Here is a 22,458-nt window from a genome sequence, read left to right as displayed (position 1 = left end):
CACGCGACACGGTCCCCGGCAGGGCAGCGCGTCTGCCGCGGATGAAAAGCACGGCACGGCACGGCACGGTACAGCACGGAGGGCAGTAAGGCTTCTGTCCCGGAGGCCCGGCCCGGTCCGGCCCGGCCCGTGCTGTGTCCTATGAGCTGTTCACACTTGTCCAGCTGCACACGAGACTCCAGCAGGCGAGAGGCTGGCCTCGCTTATGTGCTAATTACGCAAGGCACATGCAACAGGCTAATTACCGTGTGTGTGTGTGTATATGTTTGTAAGTGTGTACGTATGTGTATGTATGTATGCATGCATGTATGTATATGTGTGTGTATGTGTGTGTATGTATGTGTATGTATATATGTGTGTGTGTATATGTGTGTGTGTATGTATGTATGCATGTATGTGTGTATGTGTATGTATATATGTGTGTACGTATATATATATATGTGTGTGTGTATGTATGTATGCATGTATATGTGTGTGTGTATGTGTATATATGTGTGTGTGTGTGTGTATGTATGTATGCATGTATATGTGTGTGTGTGTGTATGTATGTATGTGTGTATGTGTATGTATATATGTGTGTATGTATATGTGTGTGTGTGTGTGTGTGTGTGAGAGAGGGAGATTTTTTTTCAAACATTAGCATCACAATCGTTTGCTCAGCAGTCAGTTAATCTGTCCCTCCTTGTGTGGAGCCAAGTCAGAATATCCAGTTGTTCAAATGAATCCTTCCTCAAAAGTAGACCAGCAAACAAGCAGCCGGAGAGTTGCTCCGGGATGGCGGTGAGCATGGAGTGGCTGTCTGCCGGAGTTCAGACTCCTAGTTTGCTGGCCTACAGGAGAATCGTTCATGAAGAGTAACATCAGTCAATAAAAGCTGACAAAACAGTTTAGAGTGACTGACAGCTGGTGCCGAGGTCTACTGTGTGCAGGTGGTTGGGGGGGGGGTGATGGTGGGAAAGACAAAAGTCCATTTCAATTCAGATCTTTCCACTTTCTCTGTGCAAGGCCCGGTGGGCTGGCCTGCACAGCTGCAGGACCGGAGGGGTCAGACGGGCACAGCTGCCTCTTTTTCCCTGGCTGACAAGAGCCGCGGCTGCCTCACCCTTGTTGTTGTAGTCACCTGGCGGCCGTCTCCCCGACAGGCCCAACTACCCTTTCAACTACGCACCAGACGTTTTTCAGTGTTTAACATGGCTGCATATTAATCTGGAAATGGAGCATTGAACTAGACCCCCTGCACCATCATGTGACACAGCATCCAAACCGATGTTAGCCGTGCTTCGCTCTCACAAGAACACCTTGATAAATGCAACCTTGGAGCATCCCCACCGTCTCACAAGGTAATAGATAATGTCTAGACAATCTATTCTGGCAGCAACGGCTTGTACCCCCCCCCCCCATCTCTCTCATGCTCGCAAATTGTAAAATTTGAAGGCTCGGTCACAAAACAGGGAGCACCATCCTTTAGCAAGCACTCACGCTGTGTCTAGCTTACTTGCCAGTCATTCATGGCTATTTCTTTGTCATGTTTTGCTTTTAATTTCTGCATTATGTTACGCAGGAATACATCAGCCAGGTAATTAGCTGGGATACCAAGTTAACCGTGCCATTACTCAGACTAAAAGTGAAACAGAATGAAACACTGGCTTTCGTCTCTGTAAAGCCACCAGCAGCTGTCTGTGTGAACATCTGGTGAATTGTGGGGCAGTTGATTGTGAATGCTTCCTGTGTGAGCAAGGTACATCCAAACATGCCACCTCATCTTTACATTATCTCCAGCATTTACGCTTTATCTCAACATCTTGAAAAATATGATAATCCACACCTTGGTTTTAAGAGTCTTAAGTTTCGTTGGGCTCCTGTTCCGTGTTGCACCTCGTCCTTGCATGGCCTCGTAGTAAAGGTAACGGGACAGTTAATGGCCTTGTGTGTAGTGATGATGGGAGTGGGGTTTTTTTTCTCCGTTTTTGTGTCAGCAGCAGCTCTGCCAACTAGTTCAGGAAGTAGCCACCGCAAGGGGTGTGGAGTAACAGTTGCACAAATCGGCAGATAGAAAAGACAACCTGGTGTGCAAATACTTTAAAAAAATATTGCAAAATCGTACATGCGACCTTGGATTGTTTGAGTCCACTGGCTGTTCTTCTAGTGTCTTCCTCATACATTTGTACTTGGTAAGGGGGAATCGTTTGTTGCGTTAGTATACAGCGGTACTGGCGTAATTCAGGATAGATTTTTCTGGTGTGACCCTTTTTTCCAGTGGCCAGAAAGGGACAGTCGATTGGCTGGAAAACCGGGCCCTGCTGTTAGCTAAATGAATGTCATGGCTTTTGTTCTGAATGGACTTGAAGTGTGAGAGCGACAGTATGGTATTGATCATCTCTTTTGTCTGTCTTTCTAGATTTAGTTATTGCATGTCTGCATTAAATTCCTTTTTGCTGTAATACTCCCTTTTGCATTGACCTATAGTGTAAATGGAAAGGACGTCATCACTCAGCGTAGCGCTTAATTAAACCCACCATATGAGAAAAAATAGATTTCATCAAACGAAACCTAGTTTTGCAAAGGGATCTTTGGAAAACCTCCACTGAGCTTGACTTCTTAATCTGGATTGATCCAGAATTATTGCTCACAGCCCCGTGCAGTAGATGAGTCTTTGGGTGGGTCATACTTGACGACTGCCTGAATCCTGGAGAGCTCATTTTGTTCCCTTCCACAACAGCTGTCTCAACTTCCCTCCACAGTGTGGTGGCGGCAGTACAGTCCTACTAGACTGAAGTCGTCACAGTTCATGTTGTGCGATGTGTGTGCGCGATGGGTATTGTTCAGGACAGGTGGCAGGGGATGGACCAGCTACTCACCAGGAGACGCTAATGAAGAGCTGCCAGGCTTGTCACCGGTGTGGCTGAAGAGCTGCCCTCGCTGACTGAAGCGCCTGCTTTCATTAATACGCCGTCGGTGTGCGTTGAGCTGTGCGGGCCACTGCAGCAGCACATGCTCAGGTGTTTGCTCGAGGGGTTTCTGACTACGGCTCATGCACTTCTTGGAAATGCCCCACGTTTTCACATCTCATGTTTACCAAGAGTTCAAAGTTGAAGAAAAGTGTTCAGTTGTTTTCGTGACTCAAGTTGCACTTTGAGATGCCTTTCTCAATGTGGTTGGGGGCTTTTGTTCAGGCCAGACTGAGGACTGTTTTTTTTTCCCCAGAAGCAGCACTGCTTAAACTGAGTCACTGAGGTTTTTGTTAATGGTGACTTTTTGATGAAGCTTGCAAGCCTCATTGATATTGATTTCATTTTGAATGGAAATGGCTTTATTGCAAAATAAATAGCGAGACTCTGTAAAACACTGCCTCCTGAGGACGGGGTCAGAGAAGAGTCACATTTGAAACTGGGGTTTGATGTCTCGTGACCATTCTACCTCAGTTTCGAAGCCTCTTTGGTCTTTGATGTGAGACATCGGTCCCACCCAGTGTACTGTCATTATAGCACTTTGATGGTGTAACCTACACTTGTGCTGTTGGCTAGTTACTGACCCAACGAAATAAAGCAGCTGGTTGAGAAACTTATTTTCCTCATATTTTATTTGTTCATGTGATTAAGATGAAATAAAAGGAGGTAGGAGAAGTATTTAAATTGAAAGGATTGAGCATGCACACAGATATTTAATTTGAAAATTTGGTGCATATGTCCAGGCCAGGAAAGCTTTGTTGAAAATTAATTCGGCAAACATTTGTTTGTCACCACCAGCAGAGTCCCAAACTGTTGAGTGGACGACGCAACAGGTTGGAGTTTTCTCACCGGAGTAACGTCAGAGTATTGCAGCTGTCCTCCCACCACCCTTTCTTAAATCACCACTTCACTCCGAGGTGTAAACATGTTCACAAGTGCATAAGCAAATGAAACACACAGGAACACAAGGTTGACACAAAGCTTGTGTGGATAATGTGGGAGGAGGAGGGCTGTGTTTGCCCTCACCTTTAGTTTGTCTTATAATGCCTGCAGGCAGGGGAGCAGTTTGTGTCTCAGGAGCAGTGAGCCATACCCCAGACTGCTTGGTGTTCCAGTTATCTTAAAAAAGTATTCTCCTCCTCTTGTATATGAAACCCAAGCACCTCAGCAACACCACTGTGGGGATAACTGACGTTAATACAGACGATAAATGGCATCAGTGAGCTGTTTCATAATTTTTTCAAAAATGATATCCGTTGGAGAGGTTGCTGCCACCACCCAAATCCATCAGTGCATGCACCCCCCCCCCCGCGGTGTTCAACCAAGCAGCAACCTCTGGGTCTGAAGAGTGAAGCGAGTGTGGAAGGTACCTTAAACTTCCATTCCTTCTAATGGACAGCAGGGGGCGACTCTACTCGCCTCGTGGTCTTTCGGTAAGTGGAGTTCTAGTAACAGTTTATCCTGTATTCTAGTATAAACGGGAATGCACCTGGCTGTTAGCATAGCTCGTTAGTCTGCTAACTACCCAAGCAGCTGGCAGAGCTTCTCTAACAATACTAATAGTGTTAGCCACAGTTCAGCCTGTGGTTTAGCCAGTCGACACCAAATTCAAAATGTAATACATAAATCTGGGCACTCGGCTGAAAACATGGCATCTCACGTTGACACAATGACAATTTAGCCACAAACCACACTCCTTTATCACTCACTACCGATTTAATTATGCATCTTAAGAGCTGTCATCCTGAACACCAGGCAAGAAAAAATTGTGCCCGCGAAAACCTGTCAGCAGCCTCTCAGTCATTTGTCCAAATTAAGAAATATAGTAGTGACCACCCAAACAAAATCATTGAATTCATTGCTCTTGATAACCAGCCTTCCAGCGTGGTGGAAGATGTGGGCTTCCGCAGGCTGACGATGTTCTTAGAGCCCCGGTATGCTATGGCTAGCCGTCGTTACTTACCTGAACTGCAAAGCATTGTCTCCAATCACTCAGAGAAGCTGCTCACTGATGCCACTCATATTCGCTTTATCACAGATATCTGGACACCGAGTGTAAGCCCTGTCAGCATGTCCAGCCTCACTGCCCAGGAGATTGACGAGGGCTTCATGTGTGTGTGTGTGTTTATGTATTGGCATCGGCAATCGGCAAAAATTAATTCGAAAATATCTGCAAAAATCCAATATCGAGCATCCCTACCCAAAAATGTAATTAATATAACTTGCTGTCTATCGTCTCGTTGAATGAATTATTTATTTATATGAATTGTAGAAAGTAGCTGGGAAACTTATTAAACTGTGGTCCCTTTTTTTTTTTTTTTTTTTTGATGGGAAGAAAGATGAGTGTGGGGAATTGCAGCAACCTTGGCCTTTTATGCAGTCATTGTACTGGATAAAGGCCACTAGAGAATGACTTTGTCCGCAGTGAAGAATGGATTTTCCTCTACATTTTCAGTGGGCCCTTTATATGGGATTTAAATTGAATTGCCAGCTAATCATTCTATTTTGGATTTTACTCCTTGAAGTTGAACATGACTACAAACATAATTTCCACTTCATGCTGTGTTCCTGCATGCTTGAGTCATTATGGCATGATTTTAACAATAGATGGAGGAACATGTGTTTTAGGTAGCATGGTTCACTACTCAGTGTTTACCGAGACTCATTAAAGCAGGGTACAGTAAAAATAAAGTTGTAAATAAGTAATTGAAAAGGAAATTATCATTTGCATTACACAGTGTCAAATTCAGTTATATTGTTTTGGAAACATTGAAAAAGATATGTGATTAACTGTGCAGCCTTGTTAGACCTTGGCCTGCTATAAGTGATGATTGCCATGACTGATGTCATCCTTTCTAGGTTGAAATAATGTTCCCCCTGCTCTAACACAATAGATTCACATGCATAATATATATGTTTTAATTGATAACATTTGTTTTTCCAGAAATGAAAAACCTTTCTCGTACTCAAAAATAGTCACCACCCCACAGTTATTGTGTTGTACATAGGCCTGTAGTAGCAAATAAAGTTATTGTGTTGTACATAGGCCTGTAGTAGCAAATACAGGCCTACAGTACATAGGCCTGTAGTAGCAAATACAGCTGTGACTTTTCTTGGGTATGAGCTTTGCACAGTGGTCAGATATTGGAATTTTTGCCCATTCCTCCAACCACAGTTGTTGCAGTTCTGCCAAACTAGATGGAGTGTTTCAGTTGACAGCAATTTTCAAGTCACAGGTTTTCGATGGGAGTTAGGCCTACGCAAAGATCATGAACCTTCTTTTTTAAGCCATTCCTTAGTTGCTTTTGCTTTGTGCTTTGAGTCATTTTCTTGTTGGAACATAAATCTTGGCCCGAATTGCAGATCTCTTACTGAATGAAAAATGTCCTGTATTTGATCCATACATGTTGTTATTATGTATATTCCTATTCTCTCCGTGAAAGGTTTATTTAATGGATTTGTTCCTTATCCGATGTGTGAGGGTCTAAGGATAGGATGTTGTTGTAAAGCCCCTTGAGGCAAATTTGTAATTTGTGATATTTGGCTAACAAATAAAATTGACTTGACTTCCTAGTAACTGCGCGCACCTTTAATTGTCTTTTGATACTCTGGTGAGGAGAGTTGGAGAAGAATCATGGGTGAGTTACGCAACGGGAGAATGGAGCCACACAGTTTTTTGACCTCTCAGTCTCATTCTCTTAACCTTTTTTTGCTAATGGATAATCAATCTGTAACAAATATTTCTTGTGTTGAAGTAAACAGTTAACATCCACAGGACCGCTCTAAAGTTTTTGTTTCTGAGGTGGATATGGGCGAGTCGTTGGAGCGTCAAGCTAAGGCTTCATTCTTTGGAAACCTACATTATTAGTAAAAAAAAACTAGCTCTGCACGTATTAACTGAGTTTGGAGTAGCCTGACTTGAAATGGACTATGGAAGAAGGAAACTTTGCAAGGACATCGTGGTGGTTTTGGGAAAAGATGACAAACTAAGTTGTATCTTTCCTTGCTTTGCCACAGATTTTTAATTGAAGCTAGCCAACACAGCACAGGTTCCTGGACTGTGGTCATGAGTGCAAATACTTATATCAACTGCTGTTGAACACAGGTATGAGACACTTGTTAGCTTGCATCCAAGCAAAGCAGCATCAACACATGTATGGACTGTTTGACATAGTTTCAAACAAAACTATGGACTGTGGAATAGTCAGTGGACCGTGAGAAGTTAATGGACTTAAAAAATGAAAATGGTTATTCACCCAGGTATGAGAATGTATGAAAAGAGTTCCAGTCTGTAAAGTTTCACTTGCAAACGAGAATGTACTAAGAGTTGCAGTTTGTAATATTGCATGACAGAATGTACTAAGTGTTCCAGTCTGTGTTGTTACACTAAATGATAGAAATGTTAGAATCCCCAATTCTAACTTGCACTGTAGGTTATGGTTCAGAATGTTTTTGTAAAGTGCTTTGAGTGGCTGTTGCAGCTAGAAAAGCGCTATATAAAATGTAATTTGATTGACTGATTGATCGATCTTGCCTTTTGCGGCAACAAGCTTTCCAGTCCTCCATGCTGAAAAGCAACCCATAGCATGATGCTGCCCCTACCAAACGTGATGCAAAGGATGGGGTCACCTGGATGTCCAACTTCAGTCTCATCACATCACAAAATCGTCTTCTAAAAGGTCTCAGATTTTGTCACATAACTTCTAGCAAATGCTAGGTCTGACTTACTGTTGTTCTTTCTCAGAAGTGTCCTTCTAGCCACTTTCTCAGACAGGTGAGTCTGTTAAGAGTGTTGATCTCTAGACAGCGTTTCCCATTTCAACCAATGACTTGTGCAACTCTTGTGACAGTTGTAGCTGGTCTTTTTGTTGCTTCTGTGAAAATTGCACCTTTTTGTGTGGTTGCTCAGTTTGGGAGGGCAGCCTGTTCATGGTAGTGCACCCCCCCCCCCATTTTGTTACAGTGGGGTATAAAGTGTTCCTAGGAAGGTTCAAAGTTTTGTAAATCTTTGATAACTTGCTCCAGCTTGTTGCCTCCTAACAACTTAATTTCAAAGTTCAACAGGTAGTTCCCTGGTCTTCATGATAGGACAGATCTGATCCGCCTTTTGAGTTGTGAGATCCACAAAGTCAGTGATATTTATTGTGTAACCATGCAATTGAACACGGGCAGATCTGAAATCAGCATAGATAGGCCTTGCTCACTTATTTAGTGTAACCTTTCAAGAAAACTGAGTGCACCTAGCCTACTTTGTTATTAATACAAAACTGGTGAATACATATTCATGCTTGTCATTTGCTGATAGTAGACCGAGGTCGCAACTCCTTCGGAACCCAATTTCTGTCTGGGTTGGTCCCGTAGCCTTTACCCCTCCCAGGGCGTCTACAAGGCAGTAGTTTGCTTTTTATTTAACCCATAACTGGGGTAACCTTGACTCAATTACCAGGACATGTCCACGTTCAAGTGGGCCATAGTAATTGGTCTACGGGGGGGTTACTCCTCCGGAGATTTTCTGTTGGGGTTTGCCCTGCCCTTAGCCTTTGGCTAAATGGCCTATCCCACAAGGCAGCAAGGGGCCAGTTACTTTCTAGGGCGCCGGCGATTTACCCATAGCCAGAGCCACATTAGTGATAACAGTCTGAACCACGAGAAGGTGGGGTGGACTTGCCTGGGAGAAGCTTTGTGTTGCACTAGACATGTGTGTTTTTGACACACGCCACACCAGACCAGCTCAGACCAGCTTGACTGCGGTCGAAGGATGAATGAAATGAATACTTATGGATCAAGTAATTTTCAGGTATTTATTGTTTATATTTTGACATACAGAGGTACTTCAGTACAAATGGGAAAAAATATTCTAAAGTGCCACTATATTTTACTTTACAAATATGAATTATTGCGATAAAGGTGGACTTTAATGAGTCTCAGAATTCGTAGATTAATAAAACTACAATATAAATGCCTGGGTCAAAGAATGGGCCGTCTCTGATAAAGTCCAGGCGCACTACGCTGTTCAGACAAATATACACCCAGGCTGTTATTGGAAGTTTACGGGTATGATCAGTGTAACATTAACTAACAAACTAGCTAGCTAGTGGGGTCAGCCCTGTGTTCCCTCAGCCCTGTAGGTTCGCTATCGAATACGTTAGCTATCAGTTAAGTTTAGGTTAAGGTAAGCATTGGGTTAGAGTTAGGTTGAGGTTAAATCAGGTTAAGGTCAGTTAGGTTAAGTTTAGGTAAGTGAAATAGGGTTGAGGGAACATAGACACGCTCCCCTAGTAAGCTAGGTTAAATATGGATCTGGCTGGGGATAAGTTAATTCACTTGAGGCGGTAAGCAGTCTGGCTACGTTTAAAACCTTTTACTCTGTCGATGGGTAGACTTCATCTTTGTTTGAATGAATTTACTTACAAGTTATTTGTCAAAGCCTTTCGTCTTGGCAGTCACTAGTCACACCAGCCACTAGACTCAACTCACTGAAGACACAACTCTGACATGCTACAGAGATGGATTCTGGGAAATGTAATCCAATAGCAAGCAAAGGCATCAGGATAAAGTATAAACCGTTAACTTCATTCATTCATTAATCTTCAGCCTCTTCTCCGGGGTCGGGTCGTGGTGGCAGCAAGCTAAGTAGGGCACTCCAGGCGTCCCTCTCCCCAGCGACACCCTCCAGCTGCTCCTGGGGGATCCAAAGGCGTTCCCAGGCCAGATTGGACATGTAGTCCTTCCAGTGAGTTCTGGGTCTACCCCGGGGTCTCCTCCCAGTTGGCCGTGCCCGGGAAACCTCCAAAGGGAGGCGCCCAGGAGGCATCCTAATCAGATGCCCGAACCACCTCAACTGGCTCCTTTCAATGTGAAAGTTAACTTTATTACCCAAATTCCCACTTAGTTTACAGTTCAGAGCACTGAGCAAGATTCATGGGGGGACTTAAACAAAACCTTCAAAAAGTGTTGTGTTAATGTGTGAATTATTTCAAAAGTGGGGTCGGCTTCTAGTAAATACATGTTTTCAATTACACAATTCATTTAGAAATAATTTATTGGGGGGGACAACCCATGTTTTTCAAAAGTCTGCGCCCAAGGATCAGAGACTGATTGACTTTTCTGCAGCGTCAATATAAGACCAAGTAAGTTGAACAGGGAGCTTTGGTGGATTCCTGCTGCTCACGTGGATGGCCTGCTTGTTCGCTTTCACTTGGCATTCGAGCAGATCCCTTTTCTTCAGCTGAAAAGTGTTCGCTTCTCCAACTTGCCATATCTGCCATTTAAATGGCAACACACCAAGGTGCTTTCGATGGCTTTTAAAGGAAATGGGAGATGGTTTAATTCAAGTTACGCCCAGAACACACCTATGATTAATTAAGAGACTAAGTATAACCCCTTTGCACCCTGTGCCTCACGCCTTACTTTACATCCAGATTATTGACCGTTTAACTAGCAAAAGTGGATTTGGATGCTCCCTAAATGCATTTGCTCCATCCACTTTAGACCATGCGCTGAAGATCATGTAAATAGGGCCCCATATTTGTTTTGAATCCTTCCACAATAAGAGCTCAAGAGTAATGAAGTGATGCCACATTAGGATCACCTTTTGACAGCGGCTGATAAGATTCTTCACAGTTTGATTTGCCTTTGTTAATGCTGAATGTTAGGCCTATATTTTACCCACAGATCATTGAAACTCATTGTACAGAGAGGCATGTTTGACCTGGCTTGCATCCTAATGAAAAATTGTCAGAATTGATCCTTTTTAATATCACAGTAAAAAGGACCAAGTTGGAAGACAATTGCCAAAAAAAAAAAGTCTCACCCTTTTTCTTGTTGGCTTACACCTCACATCTTTTCCATCAGGACCTTTATAAAGTGTGGCGCTGCCCTTGTTATTAAGTGTCGGTGTGGTCTGGTTTCAGCGTTACTCCGTGGAGAGAAGCCTAACCCCCCGCTCCTTCCCCAGAAGGAGAACAGATCAATGGGGAAATTTGCTGTGTGAGGGATACAATATCAGTGATGGGAGAGAAGTGGCTCAATTAAATTAACACAAACATGTCTTTTATTTCAGCCCCAATAAAAGGTGTAACGTGAAACTGTTCTAAGGATTAACCACAGTTGTAATTCAGCCATTAGGTCTTAGACCACAATGCAGCACATCTGAAATTCCTCCTCCTAGCCATATATTTACTTTTCCATATTCCTCACTTTGAGGTCAGAGGGCTTTAGTGAACCCTCATGTGTCTTACAACACAGAGCACGACTGCTGTTTAATGGCGTGATTTATTTGAGTATAGTTTACTAACTTCAGGAAACAGCAGGCCCTAGCCCCACTTGCACTTCCACCAACATTGTACAGGTGGTGGTAACCAGACATGCTTTCTCACTGTCCCTTATACTTGCAATGGTGATATGATTCCCAAGACACAGAAGGTGAGAGATTTTGTGGGCGAGATGAAACAAAAGGGTAACAGATGGCGTTGGCAGATTTTGCAACTAGCATGTATTTTTAATTTTGTACATTATTGGGTGGAATGATGCAAGTAGAAGTATTCGCTTGTAGCTCACTGAAGTATTAGATATTGCTACTTTTCCATAACAATTGTTGTAATGCCTCAATGTAAAATAGTTTATTAATTTTATCTTGACTGAGAAGTTTAGGTTGAAATAATTGGAATTGAAATAATTGAAATAATATAATAAAAAGATGATAAAGTTGAAAATAGAAAAAAAATTGAAATCATAATTTATGACTTTAAATACTTGGGGTCAACTGTCCAAAGTAACTGGGAGTGCAGAAGAGAGGTGAAGAAGAAGAGTGGGTGGGTGGAGAAGAGTGTCAGGAGTGATTGGCGACAGAAGGGTACCAGCAAGAGTTAAAGGGAAAGTTTACAAGATGGTTGTGAGACCAGCTATGTTGTATGGTTTGGAGACAGCGGCACTGATGAAAAGACAGGAGGTGGAGCTGGAGGTGGCAGAGTTGAAGATGCCAAGATTTTCATTGGGAGTGACGAAGAAGGACAGGATTAGGAACGAGTATATTAGAGGGACAGCTCAGGTTGGACGGTTTGGAGACAAAGCAAGAGAGGCAAGATTGAGATGGTTTGGACATGTGTGGAGGAGAGCTGCTGAGTATATTGGGAGAAGGATGCTGAATATGGAGCTGCCAGGGAAGAGGAGAAGAGGAAGGCCGAAGAGGAGGTTTATGGATGTGGTGAGAAAGGACATGCAGGGTGGCTGGTGTGACAGAGGAAGATGCAGAGGACAGGAAGACATGGAGGCAGATGATCCGCTATGGCGACCCCTAACGGGAACAGCCGAAAGTAGTAGCAGGTTGAAATAATTGGCTTCTTGGTTCTAACTAATAAACCAGGAGGAGACTGGCAATACAATGTCATAGGTGGAACAGATGATGTGGATTTGGCCTGTAGTCCACAGACCTGGGCATAAACATTGAAATTCATTCATTCATTCATTCATTAATCTTCAGCCGCTTCTCCGGGGTCGGGTTGCAGTGGCAGCAAGCTTAGTAGGGCACTCCAGACGTCCCTCTCCCCAGCAACACCCTCCAGCTCCTCCTAGGGGATCCCAAGGTGCTCCCAGGCCAGATTGGACCTGTAGTCCCTCCAGCGAGTTCCGAGTCTACCCCGGGGTCTCCTCCCAGTTGGCAGTGCCTGGAAAACCTCCAAAGGGAGGCGCCCAGGAGGCCTCCTAATCAGATGCCTGAACCACCTCAACTGGCTCCTTTCGATTCGAAGGAGCAGCGGCTCTACTCCGAGCTCCCTCCAGATGTGCAAGCTCCTCACCCTATCTCCAAGCCTCAGCCCAGACACCCCACGGAGGAAGCTCATTTCAGCCGCTTGTATCTGCCGTCTTACCCTTTCAGTTACTACCCAAAGCTCATGACCATAGGGGAGGGTTGGAACAAAGACTGACTGGTAATTTGAGAGCTTTGCCTTCTGGCTCAGCTCCCTCTTCACAACGGTCCAGTACAACATCCGCATTACTGCTGATGCTGCACCAGTTGGCCTGTCAATCTCCCGCTCCATGCTACCCTCACTCGTGAACAAGACCCCGAGATGAACTCCTTCACTTGAGGGAGCAATCCACCATTTTCCGGTAGAGAAGCATGGCCTCAGACTTGGAGGTGCTGACTCTCATCCCGGCCATTTCACACTCAGCTGCAAACTGCCCCAGCGTGCACTGGAGGTCGCCCCAGTGCGTTGAAATATTGAAATATGGTTTCAAATTTCTATCTTAAGTTGCCTATCAAACAAGGACTCCATTACTAAAGGAAGATTCCATTTCTAATAGGGCTGCACAATTTTGGGAATATAACTTAACATAGCGATATTTTTTTCCTGCGATATATATTACAATATGAAAAAAAAGCAGGAATTTCCATCAGATGACTTGAATAGCTCTATTTGGAAAGAATTAATCATTCTAGAATGATTGGGGTGATTTTGTAGGGAAATGCATCTGCATAGAAAAGAATAAAAAAAGCTGAATTGTAGAGATTTTGGTTTTTGTTGATTGATGAGTAGTGTGTAAAATGTGGCCATCCTACCATGAGAGCTGAAAACTGCAAACCTGGTGCACTGCAGACAGAGAAGGCTCAACAGCGGACAAACGCTAATCCTGATACGGGTCAGAAATAAACGCTCCAAAATATGCACAATAGGAAAAAAACCCACTTGATCTTAAAGATAATTTGAAATGTTAAATATCCATACAACTGACATTTTTGTCTTTTTGCAACTAAATCTTCCTTTTCTGTGTTTTTCTCTGTATTTCACTCATTTTCCAGGTTTTCATTGACAACTAGCAGGGCCTACTTTGGTTGTTTGATAAACTGATTAAGAATTATTGTGATTGGTGGTTTGCTGTAGATGCAGAGCCTGCATGTCACTCACTAGCAACAAACTCAGTGTATCCAAGAACCCTCAAATCAGACTAAATCGTGTTATATCAGACAGACTCCTCTTGTAGATTAATCAAGTCAAGTCAATTTCATTTGTATAGCCCAATATCACAAATTACAAATTTGCCTCAAGGGCAAATAGTCATGGAAAATGAGAACTGTGCGAGTTTTCTTTTCGCATCAAGCAGCAAAAAGTTGTAGCATGAGGTGTTTGAGTTAATTTGCCTTACTTCATTCACATTGTACATCCTCATCAGCGGTCACTCGGGGTCGAGTATGACTGTCCTCCTTCTAGGTCCTTGTGGGTATCCTTCTGGGAGGACGCCTGCGTATGACAACTTTTTACGTGGAGTGGCTGATGCTCCTGCAGCCACCACACGGTCCTTGGCAGGGGGTGGCCAGAGTCCAATCGCATGGAGAACCAAGACGATTGGGGACCACCCTCTGTTGCAGCCTTCATCCACCTTCACTGACATTGTCTTCCGCCATTTCTGCCTTTGAGGTCTTTGTTGGATTGCACTTTGTCTGGAACCTCCCCTTGACCTATCCGCCTTGGGTGACCCTACCAGGGGCTAAGCTCGGGATAGCATAGCTCTTGGGATCATTAGTATATGCAGTGATGATGATGATGGTGAGTACATGCAAGCTTCTGCACCACAACAAGGTGGCAATCCAGGGGAAGAGAAGCGCACATCGCCGTGATGGTGCTGAAAGGATATATCATGCAGCCCTAATTTCTAAACATAGCTTTAGGTGAAAAACAGGAGCTGTTGTTCTGTCTCATTCTTATCCCACACTCCAAGCTCCTTGCAACCCTGCCTTGCCTGCAACTCTGTAATAATGGATTTGCTAATTGGCAGCCAATTGGTAGCCAAGTCTATAATTATAAAGCTTTGAGACCTGGAACAGGGAATGACAGGATCTTGCCTTGTCTTAAGCATTTTTTCTCAGGCTTGAAGGCCTCAGGAGATACGTGAACTGTCCTAAATGTTTTTTTTTCCTGAATGTCCTAAACTGAATTTTCTGAATTTTGTATGAATTGGCACTTTTGTATTATGCAAGATTTGTATTCCTACTGCTTTCTATTCGCCTTTTGTGTGGGTTTATTTGTTTTACTTGTTTGTGTTCCAAGGATGTTTTATCTGTGGCTGATAAGTGTTAGAACAGCCAATCAAATTTGATTGGTTGGGAAAACGTGGCTTCATTGCCTTGCTTTCATAAGCAGGGTCACGTCACACTGTGATGTCTTAGTTTTTCCTGTTAGCACACTCAGATGAATGGTGACAGCACCTGCTAATAATGATGAGTGACAGTTTATATACACTCAGACACACACACAGCTAAATGAGGTTGACAAATTTGCCTACTTTGAGTCGATCAAAATTAAATCATGTTTAACTTTGAAATGCCTTGCCCATGTAACTCAGAAGTTAATTCTTCCTTAAACAGTGCTGTTTGAGGTTCTCCATAGTTCTTATACCATTGTTTTTAAACTCTAGTTTTTTACTCTAGTCTTAGTGGACACTGCTGGTCCCCGGAGTCTCTCCTTACTTGTCCCTTCTCTCTCTTCCCATCTTCCAGTATGACTTCCTTCAGCCACCTCCATCTTTTTCATGCACGCCTCTTTTGGTCTAGGCCAGGGGTCGGGAACCTTTTTGACTGGGAGAGCCATAAAAGCCAAATATTTCTAAATATATTTCATTGAGAGCCATATAGTATTTTTAACGTATAATAAATTAAATATGTCTTACTTTTAATGCGACTTCTGGTGCTGCATGGTTTTGCTGATGGCCTTGTAGTCTGGTTCATACGTGGTGAGGTTGAGCTTCATGCAGGCGTTGAGGCTTCCATCAGTTAAACGTGAGCGTAGGTTGGTCTTAATGTTCCTCATATGCAAGAAAGACTGTTCACATGCATATGTAGAGCCAAACATGGTCAATACGGCAATACTCACACGCTGCATTGTGTGGTATGTCACAGGAAGCTCGTTCCAAGTTTTAAGAATCAGCTGGTCTTCAGGTTGAAGATTTTTCATTTCTGTCCACTTGTGTTCCCTCGCCATCTCTGTTCGCTGTCGCGCAAGACTTTCCAACTCTCCATTAAGTGACTTGAACTTACTCATCCACATGTCTGATGCCTTCAGGTCAGCAACTTCCAGCTCAAAGTCTCCGATAGAGACCCCGGGGATGCATGTCAGGTCGATTTTGTCCACTGCACACTCATGTGGATGAGTGATGAACTTGAAAAGACCAGTGCGCGCACGAAATTCTCCAAAACGTGCTTTGAATGACTGCAGGAGATTGAACGTAAAGCCAGCTAGCTGCTGGAGATCCAGATGTTGAGTGGAGTCACTTGCTAAGCATGCATCTCTAAATTGTTGCAGTCTTTCAAAGTGCAGAAGACGACCTGTTTCAATGTCCCTGAGAAAGACTTCCAGCTTGCTTTCAAATGCAAACACTGCTTGTTGAAGGGATGAGATTGTATTTCCAATACCTTGCATTTTCACATTGAGCTGGTTCAGATGGCCAGTTATGTCCACGAGATAGTGAAACTGCAGGAGCCAGTCAGTGTTGTCTAGCTCAGGATGCTTGACGCCTTTCATTTCAAGAAAAGTCCGGATTTCACTCAGGCAAGCTGCAAAACGGCTGAGCACCTTCCCCCTTGACAACCAACGCACGTTGCTGTGTAAAAGCAGACCGGGATAATGATTCCCAACTTCTTCTAACAGAGCTTTAAACTGGCGATCATTTAAAGCTCGGGCAACAATAAAGTTGACCACTCGAATGACCAGCGACATCCCCTCACCAAGCTCCTGGCCACACGTCTGAGCGCAAAGCGCCTCCTGGTGCAGGATGCAATGAAAACTTAGGATGGCGCTCTTTTCATGTTCACGGAGAAGCGCTACAAATCCTTTGTTCTTCCCCAACATACAGGGTGCACCATCAGTACAGACAGAAATAAGTTTATCCATCGGTAGTTTTTTTTCTTTAGCAAACTTCATGAAAGACATGAATAAATCCTCTCCTCTTGTTGTCCCTTTCATTGGCAAAACAGCCAAGCTTTCCTCACGCAGTGTGTCACCTGCAGCATACCTGGCAATGATACTGCACTGAGATAGATGGCTAACGTCTGTTGACTCATCTAACGCGAGAGAAAAGTATGTCCCGGCATTTATGTCCTTAATTTGTGTTTCCTCGACTTGATTTGCCATCATGATGCTACGATCGTGCACAGTTCTTGCTGACAGGGGCATGTCTTTTATTCGTTTGATTATCTTGTCTTTATTTGGGAAGTCATCAAACAGTTCATTGGCCACATCAAGCATGAATGTTTTGGCATACTCGCCATCTTTGAATGACTTTCCATTCCTTACTATTGCCAAAGCCCCCGCAAAGCTAGCGGAATTCCCGTCACCTTGCTTGGTCCACACACGTAGTTGCTGCTGACTCGTCTGCACTCTCCGCTGTAGCTCCTCGCATGCCCTTTTCCTGCTGTCCCCCGCTGGATATTTCGATGCAAATGAAGCATGGTGCGTATCGAAGTGCCGCTTTATATTTGACCGTTTCATCGATGCAATTTTATCATTGCATATTAGACATACCGCAGATCCTGCTCTCTCCACAAATGCAAATTCCTCTGTCCACGCAGCCTGGAATGCACGGTAATCATCGTCTTTTTTTCTTTTCGCCATCTTTTCCGTTACAAGGGTTGAAGCGGATAAACTAGTTGGCTATCTGATAAAATTGATTTCTTCACCTTTACAATGACCCGGACATGCTCGCGAGCCATTGGTTCCCGACCCGACCCACGGGTGACCCGTGACCCGTGAAATTTATCTTCAAAACTAATTTCTGTTTACTTTAAAATGACACAGTATTATTAAGAAATATCACAAGTATTTTAAAATCAGTTCCAAACTGTTTTTTTTGAAAAAAAAATAATTTTCAACTCAAAATTGTCTGGGAGCCATATGCCGTCACCGGAAGAGCCATATATGGCTCGCGAGCCATAGGTTCCCGACCGCTGGTCTAGGCATACTTAGGCTTCCCGAGTTGAATTCCTCTTGATGTCGTATCCGCGTAACTCAAACCTCTACTGCCACATTCTGAATAAAGCAGAGAAGTTTTTTTTCCTGTACTGCTTGTTTGGATAGTTGTTCAGGGTAACTTAGCTGCTTCAAAGTGTCGTTTTCTAATCTTCTTTTACTCATACTGCTCCCTGTCTTAAAAATAAATAAATAAATACCAAGCACTGGCTGTGCAGTAGGCAGAGGGTGGTATGAGTAAAGGATGATTAAAATAAGATGCTTCAAAGAGGTTAATAATAGCACAGATAGTGGAAGCATCACAGAAGATTGATCACTTGACAGGTGTCCGGATGGCGTGGCGGTCTATTCAGGAATCGGGAACAATTTATTGTCATTTCTTAGACGTACTTGCATACACCAAGAAATGAAATTTCGTTTCCCCCAGCTCAACAGCAGTGTAACACAAAAAACACACATCCAAAATTTCCCAAAAACGACACCACCAAAAACAAAACCAGAAGAAAGAAAACAAAAACAAAATACAAAAAACAGAAAAAACAAACGGCTAACAACACAGTCCATCCTGCAACGCAGTCCAAAAAAAAATTGCTCCGTCCAGAGAACGCACTCCAGCAGGATGACTGTCGGAAGTGCCGGTCTGCATGGGCTAGCAGTTAGCTTAGCCCGCCCCGCCTCTGCGCCCTGCCAGACCGCCCTCGGTGTTTCCTCCCCGGGCACAGCTCCAGGCAGGGGCCGTGGTTCCTGGGCCCATTGGACGAAGCAGACCAAGCTCCCCCAGCCGATCCAACGCCAGCTCTCCCAGCCAGACACCCTCGGCACACCCAGCTCCCCCAACCAGACACCCTCGGCACACCCAGCTCCCCCAACCAGACACCCTCGACACACCCAACTCTCCCAGCCAGACACCCTCGACACACCCAACTCTCCCAGCCAGACACCCTCGACACACCCAGCTCTCCCAGCCAGACACCCTCGACACACCCAGCTCTCCCAGCCAGACACCCTCGACACACCCAGCTCTCCCAGCCAGACACCCTCGGCACACCCAGCTCCCCCAACCAGACACCCTCGACACACCCAACTCTCCCAGCCAGACACCCTCGACACACCCAGCTCTCCCAGCCAGACACCCTCGACACACCCAGCTCTCCCAGCCAGACACCCTCGACACACCCAGCTCCCCCAGCCAGACACCCTCGGCACACCCAGCTCCCCCAACCAGACACCCTCGACACACCCAACTCTCCCAGCCAGACACCCTCGACACACCCAACTCCCCCAGCCAGACACCCTCGACACACCCAACTCTCCCAGCCAGACACCCTCGACACACCCAAATCTCCCAGCCAGACACCCTCGACACACCCAGCTCCCCCAGCCAGACACTCTTGACACACCCAACTCTCCCAGCCAGACACCCTCGACACACCCAGCTCTCCCAGCCAGACACCCTCGGCACACCCAGCTCTCCCAGCCAGACACCCTCGGCACACCCAGCTCTCCCAGCCAGACACCCTCGGCACACCCAACTCTCCCAGTCAGACATCCTCGACACACCCAGCTCCCCCAGCCAGACACTCTCGACACACCCAGCTCTCCCAGCCAGACACTCTCGACACACCCAACTCTCCCAGCCAGACACCCTCGGCACACCCAACTCTCCCAGCCAGACACCCTCGACACACCCAGCTCCCCCAGCCAGACACCCTCGGCACACCCAGCTCCCCCAGCCAGACACCCTGGACACACCCAACTCTCCCAGCCAGACACCCTCGGCACACCCAGCTCCCCCAGCCAGACACCCTCGACACACCCAACTCTCCCAGCCAGACACCCTCGGCACACCCAGCTCTCCCAGCCAGACACCCTCGACACACCCAGCTCTCCCAGCCAGACACCCTCGACACACCCAGCTCTCCCAGTCAGACACCCTCGGCACACCCAGCTCTCCCAGCCAGACACCCTCGACACACCCAGCTCTCCCAGCCAGACACCCTCGACACACCCAGCTCTCCCAGCCAGACACCCTCGGCACACCCAGCTCTCCCAGCCAGACACCCTCGGCTCTCCCAGCCAGACATCCTCGACACACCCAACTCTCCCAGTCAGACATCCTCGACACACCCAGCTCCCCCAGCCAGACACCCTCGACACACCCAACTCTCCCAGCCAGACACCCTCGACACACCCAGCTCTCCCAGCCAGACACCCTCGGCACACCCAGCTCCCCCAGCCAGACACCCTCGACACACCCAACTCTCCCAGCCAGACACCCTCGGCACACCCAGCTCTCCCAGCCAGACACCCTCGGCACACCCAACTCTCCCAGCCAGACACCCTCGACACACCCAACTCTCCCAGCCAGACACCCTCGACACACCCAGCTCTCCCAGCCAGACACCCTCGGCACACCCAGCTCTCCCAGCCAGACACTCTCGACACACCCAGCTCCCCCAGCCAGACACCCTCGACACACCCAGCTCCCCCAGCCAGACACTCTCGACACACCCAGCTCCCCCAGCCAGACACTCTCGACACACCCAACTCTCCCAGCCAGACACCCTCAACACACCCAGCTCTCCCAGCCAGACACCCTCGACACACCCAGCTCTCCCAGCCAGACACCCTCGGCACACCCAGCTCTCCCAGCCAGACATCCTCAACACACCCAGCTCTCCCAGCCAGACACCCTCGGCACACCCAGCTCTCCCAGCCAGACACCCTCGACACACCCAACTCTCCCAGCCAGACACCCTCAACACACCCAGCTCTCCCAGCCAGACACCCTCGGCACACCCAGCTCTCCCAGCCAGACACCCTCGGCACACCCAGCTCTCCCAGCCAGACACCCTCGACACACCCAGCTCTCCCAGCCAGACACCCTCGGCACACCCAGCTCTCCCAGCCAGACACCCTCGGCTCTCCCAGCCAGACATCCTCGACACACCCAACTCTCCCAGTCAGACATCCTCAACACACCCAGCTCCCCCAGCCAGACACCCTCGACACACCCAACTCTCCCAGCCAGACACCCTCGACACACCCAACTCTCCCAGCCAGACACCCTCGGCACACCCAGCTCTCCCAGCCAGACACCCTCGACACACCCAACTCTCCCAGCCAGACACCCTCGACACACCCAGCTCTCCCAGCCAGACACCCTCGGCACACCCAGCTCTCCCAGCCAGACACTCTCGACACACCCAGCTCCCCCAGCCAGACACCCTCGACACACCCAGCTCCCCCAGCCAGACACTCTCGACACACCCAGCTCCCCCAGCCAGACACTCTCGACACACCCAACTCTCCCAGCCAGACACCCTCAACACACCCAGCTCTCCCAGCCAGACACCCTCGGCACACCCAGCTCTCCCAGCCAGACACCCTCGGCACACCCAGCTCTCCCAGCCAGACACCCTCGACACACCCAACTCTCCCAGCCAGACACCCTCGACACACCCAGCTCTCCCAGCCAGACACCCTCGACACACCAAGCTCTCCCAGCCAGACACCCTCGGCACACCCAGCTCTCCCAGCCAGACACCCTCGGCACACCCAGCTCTCCCAGCCAGACACCCTCGGCACACCCAGCTCTCCCAGCCAGACACCCTCGGCACACCCAGCTCTCCCAGCCAGACACCCTCGGCACACCCAGCTCTCCCAGCCAGACACCCTCGGCACACCCAGCTCTCCCAGCCAGACACCCTCGACACACCCAGCTCTCCCAGCCAGACACCCTCGACACACCCAGCTCTCCCAGCCAGACACCCTCGACACACCCAGCTCTCCCAGCCAGACACCCTCGGCACACCCAGCTCTCCCAGCCATCAAATGAGAAAAAAAACAAACACCGACGAACAAAATAAAAAAACTTCACATGAAGACACAAACTTAGACACAGACGCTGATAAAGACACTGCATGGTCGGCGCTGGGGGAGGCCGCCGCAAACGCGAGTTCGCGCCGCCATCTTCCCACACCGGAAGCTCCGTTACCTACCAACACGCGGATCGCTGGTTTGAATCCCCATGTTAACTCCGGCTTGGTCGGGCATCTCTACGGACACAATTGGCCCTGTCGGCGGGTGGGAAGCCGGATGTGGGTATGTGTCCTGGTTGCTGCACCAGCGCCTCCTCTGGTCGGCTGGGGCGCCTGTTCGGGGGGAGGGGGAACTGGGGGGAATAGCTTGATCCTCCCACGTGCTACGTCTCCCTGGTGAAACTCCTCACTGTCAGGTGAAAGGAAGCGGCTGGTGACTCCACATGTATGGGAGGAGGTATGTGGTAGTCTGCAGCCCTCCCCGGATCGGCAGAGGGGGTGGAGCAGCAACCGGGACGGCTCGGGAGAGTGGAGTAATTGGCCAAGTACAATTGGGGAGAAAGGGGGGGGGTCCAAAAGTAGATTGATCACTTTATAGAGGCAGAAGCATACATGGCACATGCGTATGTGCACACGTCCACACAAAACAGTTGGCCCTGCCAAGTCACTTCTTACTACTAAGTTGGTATTAGTATTGGGCCTACCACCCTGCTTGTAGTCTTCAAATCT

General features: G+C 47.0%; 1 protein-coding gene across 2 annotated transcripts in view; it reads left to right on the top strand.

Moving 5' to 3' along the window:
- tpst1 (tyrosylprotein sulfotransferase 1) overlaps positions 1-22,458 on the top strand; it is a 79,315-nt gene that overhangs the window by 572 nt on the left and 56,285 nt on the right. The gene's annotated exons all lie outside the window — the stretch shown is intronic.

This window comes from Lampris incognitus, chromosome 7, assembly GCF_029633865.1.
Source record: "Lampris incognitus isolate fLamInc1 chromosome 7, fLamInc1.hap2, whole genome shotgun sequence".
In the NCBI taxonomy this organism is placed as follows: domain Eukaryota; kingdom Metazoa; phylum Chordata; class Actinopteri; order Lampriformes; family Lampridae; genus Lampris; species Lampris incognitus.
This window is presented reverse-complemented; position numbering and strand designations above follow the sequence as displayed.